The sequence below is a fragment of the Amphibalanus amphitrite genome, unplaced genomic scaffold, assembly GCF_019059575.1.
Source record: "Amphibalanus amphitrite isolate SeventyFive unplaced genomic scaffold, NRLGWU_Aamphi_draft 001623F_arrow, whole genome shotgun sequence".
Classification (NCBI taxonomy): domain Eukaryota; kingdom Metazoa; phylum Arthropoda; class Thecostraca; order Balanomorpha; family Balanidae; genus Amphibalanus; species Amphibalanus amphitrite.
This window is the reverse complement of record NW_024883116.1, coordinates 68,246-77,352: the sequence shown is the minus strand read 5'-3', so window position 1 is coordinate 77,352 and position 9,107 is coordinate 68,246. Positions and strand designations below refer to the sequence as shown.

Sequence of the window (9,107 nt, the reverse complement as noted above, 5' to 3'; positions counted from 1 at the left end):
CTCCCCTAATCGAGGGGTATGACAAGGGCCGACCGGCACTGATAAAGCCGTCAGTGTAGCAGCATCAGTCTGTAAACCCGAGACACCCGACCCGCTCGCTACTGCGCCTTAGAAGAAGCTCCGATTCCCGGTAGCTGCTGGTGCCTTTTGTCTTGCCCACTACCCTTCGTTAACCGATGTCGGTCGCTCGTGCTGTATGGACATGGCCCGTGCCGTATCGGGCGCTCCAGGTGGTGCTTTATGCTCCCAGGTCGAGCCCATTCTGAGAACATGGCGTGATGTGAACACGGGCAGACACACTCGCGTGATCGGTGCACCCAGATCGGCAGCGCTCGCCCAGTGTCGACCTAAGTGCGGCTGATTATTGCTGATAGCAGCGCACCACCCAAGGAAAGCCTTAGAAGCATCCCATGTGGGTGTACACTGAAAAAAATAATGACACCTAAAAGGGGTGTTTTTTGAAGCGCACTCAAAACTTTTTTACCACCTCCTGGAGGATTCATTTTCACCAAACCCGCAAGATAAGAGTATATTGAAAGGGTACCTCGCTGCTACCATTATGTGCATGGTAACGGTACGTGGTTCAATTGAAGTTATTCGCCAGCAAAGAGTGTTATTACCATGTAAATATCAATATTACTCTCGCAATCCTAGACATGACGAAAACTCTTTCCTCCTGGGTATCGTGCCTCGTGTGCAGGTGGTCGTTTCATGCGTGGATCTTGTTTACCCTCGTGAAGACAATATTTGAAAGAGTATCAATCAGCCAATCAAAAACAAGATCGGCCGTTTGAAGGTTGAAGGCCGCGCGGCGCGCGCGCATCTGTCAGTTTTCCGTCGTTGGTCTCCGAGGGAGGGTGTGAGCAGTGTCGGTGCGGCGCCACGTGGCCGTTGGTGATTGTGCTTGTGTGCTGTTCATCGCCTATAGAGCCTCTGCGGACATTTTATTGTAAGTACCGATGTGATAGAGCATTGCGTGCTGTTGAGTGGTGCTTGTTTGATCTGGCTAACAGAACCCCGTGCACGGCCACGTGGCAGAGTGTTGTAAGTAGGTACATACATTTTGTTGTGATGCATTTTGTTGGCGACTTAGAAAAAGCCATGCACTGTAGTGATGCAGTTTAATTATCCCACGTAGACGGGCGACAATCCAGGAACGCTGCCGTTCACTGAAAACAAATCTACCCATGAGGGGAGAGTAATTCATATTTGACTCGCCATTCATGAGTATATTTGGATGAGTAACTCATGCGTGGAGCGTTAACACTCAAGAGTAAAAGTTTACTCGTTTTGAAAACTCAATTGCCCAAATGCATGACCTTCTCCCTATGAGTTGCCTGACTCATGACGCACAAAACATTGGTATCAAACCTCCCTGTTGAGTCTCGCAAACTCATGTAAGGCGAGTAAGGAATGTACTCACGACCCGTGAGTTAGTGAAACTGAACGTTTGGGTTTAAGAACTCATGAAAAAGAGGACAGGGATTCTTGCTAACTCATTGTTCGTGAGTAATGAGTTCAAAAACCAGTTTGAAATCATTAACTCGTCAAACGCAGCTTAAGGAAACCAATGATGCGCCGGTAAATATGATCAACCGTGAATTATCCATGAGCTGCTTTACACAAGCCTTACGCGTTAATATTACCGCCATGACGCCATCTTGCATGTTTGTGCCGGAAGTGCAGCACGGGACGCGGCGGACGCAGTGAATTGGAGGCTGGAGCGACTGGTGAGTGTTAAATGTTACGTATTTTATTGCCTGTAGGTATGTTTAAGTGCAAAATGCATATTTTCATTGAAAATGTACCTACATGTGCACTCACACAACACTACTGATACCTTGGGTTGTCCTGTGGGTTCGTTGACCCTCCTAGTTATGTATTGTCTATAACATGAAAGCCTTTTTGAGGGGTTCATAATATCTTGAATATGTTTCAACGCTAACTTGAGAGACATTGTAACAAATAGTAAGAAAATTAACCTCACTCTCATTCTATCTAAAAGTAAATTCCGGATTCGAAATAAAACAAACTTTTTGAGAAGCTTTCGGCATTGCGCCATCATCAGCTCTCAATTCCTTAGAGAGCTGATGATGGCGCAATGCCGAAAGCTTCTCAAAAAGTTTGTTTTATTTCGAATCCGGAATTTACTTTTAGATAGAATGAGAGTGAGGTTAATTTTCTTACTATTTGGTTCATAATATCCATCAAAATGTGGAATATCATATCAGTCATGCTCAACATGCCCCTACAGTGAAACCTAACCTGTTATTCTACGGGCAGCTTTGCCTGCGTGAAGCCTAACAGAATAATTAAACATCAAGTATTTTCTTTAAGCCTTTGCCTATAGCATCTATTTCTGCCAGCCCCTAATGCTCAAACCCTGGTGCAAACATCTATAGGTTAGGATAGGCAGGGGCGGATCCAGAAAATCTCCAAGGGAGGGGCCATTAGAAACCAGGAGGCCCCCCCCCATAATCCCACCTGTTGGAGGCCCCATCTTCCCACTTGTTGGCCCCCCCCAAAAAAACTGCGTCTATTGAGCTTATCTAGCTGTTCAGGCAACATCTCAACATCTGTGCAGGCTTGGAGGCCCTCTGTGCAGGTTAGGAGGCCCTGTAAAAGTGGTCATCTCTGTGAGTATAAGAGACCTCCAAGTTATGAAAAGCTTTACCAATCTTCTAACAAAGAAGTCTTCTCAGCTAGTCTTCTAAGAAATAACTAAGTGGGTAGGTTAAAAAAAAAAAACTCATCGGATTTCGGCCACTTTATTTTCAGGAGGCCCCCTTTTCAGCTTTTTAACTTTTTAACTTTTTATTTTATTTTTGAAAAAATCGGCCAAGGGGGGGGCCATGGCCCCCATGGCCCCCCCCCCTTGTATCCGCGCATGAGGATAGGTGGTATATGTGCAAATGAAGTTCGAGTGGTAGGCATGTGGAAGGTTGTATGTTGTAAGATGTAGGCTGGTAGATTGTAGGTACCTATTTAGGTTGTAAGGTCTAGTTAGTAGGTTATAAGGTAAGGCTAGGTCAGCTTTTCATCATGTTTTTCATCTTCCTCGTAGTTCGTCTAGTATTTTTGTAATAAACGACTTGTAATTGAATCATTTGGCCGAATCCTTCTAAAAATGAGCACCCCAAGTGCTTCTTCTAAAAGCCCATCCCTGCACCCCCCAAGAGTGAGATCTAGATACCAGGCATGGTCGAATTGATTCTATCATGATGTTCTCATCTCCTCAGCTGGACGGTGCCATGGAGGCCACTTTCTCAGAGAGGCGACACCTCATCGTCAAGAGGAAAATCCCGATGGCCACCATCCGTCGTCAATGAAAACAAAGTATGTACATTGTCATAGATAACATGAATCATTGTACATGGTCTGATGCGTTGTAAATTAGCGATCCTATGCAGTCAGAGTCAGGTGGTTTGGTGCGTGCAACTGCAGACGCGCCTTCACCGGCTCTCAGAGTCAGTTTTCTTTCTGAAGCTCATCTTGAGTTATTTTGCACCCGCCCTCATGTGTATTTTGTTTCCCCTGCCTTTGTTACCGACAGACTAGGGCCAATATCCGAAAATGATTCGATCCACAGGATCCAAGAGCGCAATTCTTCTATCTGATTACGAGCGAGCGAGCGCAGCGAGCGAAGTGAGTCTTTTCAATATAACGGAAAAATCTCAGTATGAGCGGCCCGGCCCGGCCCGGCCCGGCCCGGCCCGGCCTGTAACGCTTTTGAGAGGCTTATATCTCAGCAACCGCTGGACCGATTGGCCTGCGGTCTTTTTTGTTGGGTAGCCCCATCCCTTCTACCCCGTAATTGACTACTTTTGATACATCTCAGTGACCGTCGTGGCACGTGCCACGTGAAAAGTCAAGGGTGTTCAAGCTGTTTTGCAAAAGTAGTGATTTTGAGAGGCTCATATATCAGCAGCCGCTTGGGCGATTGACTTGCGGTAATTTTTGTAGGGTAGCTGCATCCCTTCTACCAATGGTCGGATACTCTTCATCTATGTGAGTGACCCCCACTGCACGTGCAAAATACAACAATAAGAGGTGCCAAATTTGTTCCCATTTCAGTAACTCGGTAATTACTGGGGCGATTTCGCTGAAACTTGGCATACAGGTAGGCACCCACCAGGCAATGCATTCCCATGTGTTGCGGTTAGGGTGCTACTGCACGTGCGCACGTGCAGGGGGCGTTTCCAGATCTCGAGAACGGCTGGGCCGATTGCGCTCAAATTTGGTACACGGTTGGGGACCAGTTAGTGGGGTGCCGTGCAAAAGTCAGTTTGGACCCCGTTTGCACGTGCGCACGTGCAGAATGCTGCTTCCAGATCTCAGGAAAGGCTGGGCCGATTGCGTTCAAATTTGGCACACCGCTAGCAACCGGTTAGAAGGGTGCTTTGCACAAGCCCGTTGGAAGTACCCTCTCGCCTTTCCGCACGTGCAGGGCTCACTATCTCGCTCGCTCGTTCTTCGCCCAAAAGGCGTTTTACTGGTTATAAATTCATCAATACTTTTTGGAGACCCTGCTGGTCCTTGATCCAACATGTTTCTTTCGTCGATGAATACCGGCGATCTTGAATCTTACATTTTTGCTCTGTGGATTGATTCTGGGGATCTTGTATCCTACATTTAGTCTCTGAGAACACATTTTTCTTGCTAAATTTCAAAATGCTTTGCATTAGCGAGGCGTACAAGGTTGTTTAAGAAGTCTTTGTGCACAACCTGCTTCGCTGGCCCTAAAGTTCAAACTTAACGCTTAATTTTATGTCTACAGACATGACATTTACGTTGGATCCAGGAAATTTGAACTCTGGCATTTCGTTCTCGCGTGGGGTCCGGAATCCTAAAGCGTTATTTATACGTGCGATCCAGGGGATCTTGGATCCTAAAATTATATTATATTTTTCAATGAGATCAAGGAGATCCAGTATTCTGAAATCCTGGCATTGCATGGGATCTTGCGGATCTTGGATCTTGATTTTTGGCTGAGGCACAAGTCTGTACTTATACCGACAATGCATGCATAACCCCAGAGTCATGTCCGCCGCACGGTAGGGATTGCGAGAGTTACTAATGCTACTGTAAAACAGATGTGCTTGTGTGACATCGCATTTGCATGACCACCGATAACGGAACTGGATTGGCAGTTAATTTTCAGACGCTGCAGTAAGAAGTAGAAGAATTTAAGCCGGCCATGCGAATATTGATGGCGTCTTACTAGTATAGTCGTCCTTCAGCATGCGTCATTAATCCTTTGTTTTCAGGTCTGGAAAGAGCTGAGTCGGATAAAAAATGCCGACTTGCAGGACACCAACGAGTTGGAACTCTCCCGGGAAGCCATGACCCCGATTGTGGCCAATGGCGAAGGTGAAAGAGCAGCTGGATGCCTCACAGATGGTAAGTTAACAACATTTTACCCGGAAATGTTGGAACCGTAACCGAATAGGTACCAAAAGCTCATGTATTTATGAACGTCCTATTAAAGGGACTATCCCACCTTTAACCCTCGCATGTGTGCGGCGTTTTCCAGCTTCTAATGTGTAGGGGGGGGTCGGTTGGACCCCCCCCCCCTTGCCGTTTGGCCCCTGATCGAGCTAGAGCTTCGCGGAAAAACGAGCGTGTTGCCCGTGACGAGAGGAAGCCGATGATACCCAATTTTAAGGTCCTAGGTCATTGGTTGACCTTCCAGGTCAGGTCAATGACCCAAAGCCGGGAAAATCGGGACCTATTAGAAAGTCGTAAAGTGTGGCTGCTAATGGGTTTTTCGGGGTGCTGATCACGAATATCGTATTAGTTTTGATCACAGATGATGTCTTTAAGCATTTAGACCAGGTCGGGTCAGGTCAGGTCAGGTCAATCAGTAGGCGTCGTGACGGGTATTCGTAGTACGTGTCAACCGCCTCTGACAGCTTCGTAACATGTTACGAAGGCACCAAAACTACTTCGTAAATGTTCAAATGGTTGCTAAATTCGAATTCAGCTCCAAAAACTAGCCTAGAAACATGTAAAACTCGAAAAAGTGAACCGAGGTCACCCGAGGTCACCAAAGGTCAATGACCTGACCTGACCTTCAGGTGACCTTGACACCCGCCCTAATGCATGGGAGCAACATCAAATCACATGTTTGAACGTTTGAAACCACGAAAAGCTTGCAAACGCGCGGCTAATGCGAGCCGACGTACGCCGAATCGCGATTCCGGCCAAACATGGTCTCGGAAAAGAGGTCACAGGTCAAAGGTCATTTGGGTCAGGGTCATGAAATTTTCAGGGTAGGTGTCAAATTGATCAATGCGAGGGTACTGAAAGTTTCGTCGCGATCGGCCGCTTTTTACGCGAGTTATTCGCGAAAAACCATGGGGGGGGGTCCATCCGACCCCCCCCCCCTACACATGCGAGGGTTAACATGGGGTTTGAGTTGAGATAGCCAAGTTTGCGGCGAGGTTCAGAAACCACTGTCTATCTAGGTTGCAACCCCCGCGGCCTCTTGGTGTTGAAGAAATTCGTTCCCTTCATTTGAAAATGGGCCTTGTACAAGGCCCTATCTTCAACATGGAGCGACCGTTAGTGTGACGTCACCTCGTTTAGTCATTCTGATTTAAATGGGTTTGTTCGTTGAAAAATCGCTTAAAACTTGGTCTGAACTTTGTTGTGGTGCCTACAGAGTAAAAAGAATCAGCTTTATGACAGTAATGTGGCCTGGGGAAGGAGGTAATTTTGGGCTGTGACGTCACATATTTGAAAGTTTGTGTTTGGAATATGGGAAGCCTAAGATGTTTAATGAAAAATAAATGCCAGAACCGTGTTCCTGGTCATCCAATCTATAAAGTCGGGCACAATTTAACTGGTTTTAACAACATTTTAGAAGGTGGGATAGTCCCTTTAACAGTTTGATATACTCGTATACACTTACACGGAAAGTATTTAAAAAAGAGTAGAAAAATGTAAAATTTCATTCGTGCTTCTTATAAGAGATCATAGAAGTTCATCGTTATATCCACTGTAGTAAACTACAGTGGATACTCAATACCTATAGGCATTGAGTGTGATTAACACATTTTTATCGTCAATTTGAAAGTAATATATGCGAGCACTATTTACTCTAAACATATTTTAATGTTATGCTCACAAGCATCTTCTAACCCGCACCCCGCGGGAGTTCCTGGATTTCCAGGCCCTGCTGGGGGGGGGGAGGAAACGTTTGAACCCCCCTTTTAACTTAGCTCCTGGGCCATGTAGCGATACGGCGAAGGCGGCGTTCGAAAGGACGTCAAAAATAAGGAAGAAATTATTTCGGTCACTTTTTTGGTCAGGTCAAAGGTCAGGTCACAAGAGGTCATTGAATGCAAAAGTTCACCGATTTCCAGGTTAAATTTTGATAATTTTCAATTTTTGACAACATTCAAATTTTGGTCAGATCAACGCATAGCTCGGAAACTAATAGAGCTACAAAACCACATAAAAGCGCCTTTGATAGCCCATTAACGCTCTTTCTGATTAATTCTCTCAGATTTGACCTGCCGTCAGTGGTTTTGCATGCGGGGGAGGGGTAAAAACTGCCAAAATAGATATATTTTTTTTTTCTGAAAGTTTTTCAGCAAAAACTTTTGACTTAAGCCTTTCACGTGCTTTCTTTTACCGGAATCGTGTTTCTCTCGGCAAGACGCATTGAATAAACTATTATGTGACCTTGAAAGGTTAACTTAAAAATTTGACCTCAGTTCAAGGTAGTTCAAGGTAGTTCAAGGTAGGTAGTTCTCAGTAGCGAACCTGACCGATAAAGGTCAGGTTGCACATCAGTTGATCCGTTCGTCGAGATGAACACAACGAAGGTGTTTTCATCGTTCTATGCCTCTATCAAAAGTTCTTCGCGAAAAACTGTCAGATACCATTCGTGACCTGAGATGTCATCAGGGGCATAAAACGGGATCACGGGTGCCATTTTCATGTTAAGTGTGGTTGCACTAATTGCTTATATGCCTGCTTTACCATATCATCAGAGAGTATCATCGATGAAAACACTGAAATAAATTCATAAAATACAGATATTTGCTGTAAAAGAGATTAGGTGCAGATTTGGCCAAATTAGACGTGGGTTAAAATTGCGAGAGGCATACTGTACCAAATTAAAGTTTGCAGTTCGTGGCCTTGATTTCTGAAGGTAAATTTTTCCGTCGCAGACGATGCGATCGACCATCTTCTCTGCACCGTGCTAAAGAGCACCAAGTTGTGTTCACATCGGCGCCGCAGCCACGGCCTCATGTGGCGGACGACTTCCACGCCATAGAGGGCGTGCCAGCAGTGCAGTTTAAGGAGCTAACGGCAAAGGTGAACAAGCTGCTGACGTGGGGGGCCGCGTTCACAGTGTTTGCGCAGTCGTTCAACCGCCCAGCCATCCGTCTGGCCGGCTACCTGATGTGTGCCGTGATCCTGAAGACCGATGTGTCGCCGCCCCCAAAGCAGTGGGCGGCGATGACCGGCTGCGTTTAGGAGTGCACGGGGAGGGACATGAGGCAGCACTTTAGGGACTTTCTGTCTCTTTTTGTGTTTGCATGTTTCTGCCGGGTATAGTTTTGCAAAGAAATGGCGTTAACGCCTTTTCATGCGTGTAGGCCAAGTTCATGTCTGGAAGGGCATGAGCGTCGTGCTGTGTTCATCACCCTTGTTCATATGATCAATGATGTAATAGTCGTGGTTTATTTGCATGCTATGCATTGTTTTAATAAACCTTATGTTTTAATGTTATGACTCTCATCTCATGGGTGAGGCTGACCGCCAGGGGATGAGTCGACAGAGTGGAAAAACCGGCGGCAGAGCGATCTAATAGGTGTGTTCACTTGACCATCATGTTATGAGTTACATTTAACTCGCGTATCAATCGTTTCATGGCATGAGTTACTAGCAATGCTTGAATTCGTCACAAACGGTAAACTCATGTGGTATGAGTGAGGGAACGAGAGTTAACCCGCAACTCATTGGTGATGTGACCGCTACAGGGCTAGTAACATTTACTAGCGCCTCATGTAGTCAAACGTGTGGTGTCTTCATTAACGGTGTAATATGAGTAAGCCTATACTCGCATATCATGAGTAATCAAAATGAGTTAC

At 45.9% G+C, this 9,107-nt stretch overlaps 1 long non-coding RNA gene across 1 annotated transcript; it reads left to right on the top strand.

The window, feature by feature from the left end:
- The first annotated feature begins 1,560 nt into the window (after positions 1 to 1,560).
- LOC122374236 lies at positions 1,561 to 8,651 on the top strand. Its single transcript, XR_006255178.1, has 4 exons — positions 1,561 to 1,730; positions 3,240 to 3,336; positions 5,268 to 5,400; positions 8,181 to 8,651. It is a non-coding gene; the product is annotated as an uncharacterized LOC122374236 (long non-coding RNA).
- The last annotated feature ends 456 nt before the right edge of the window (positions 8,652 to 9,107 follow it).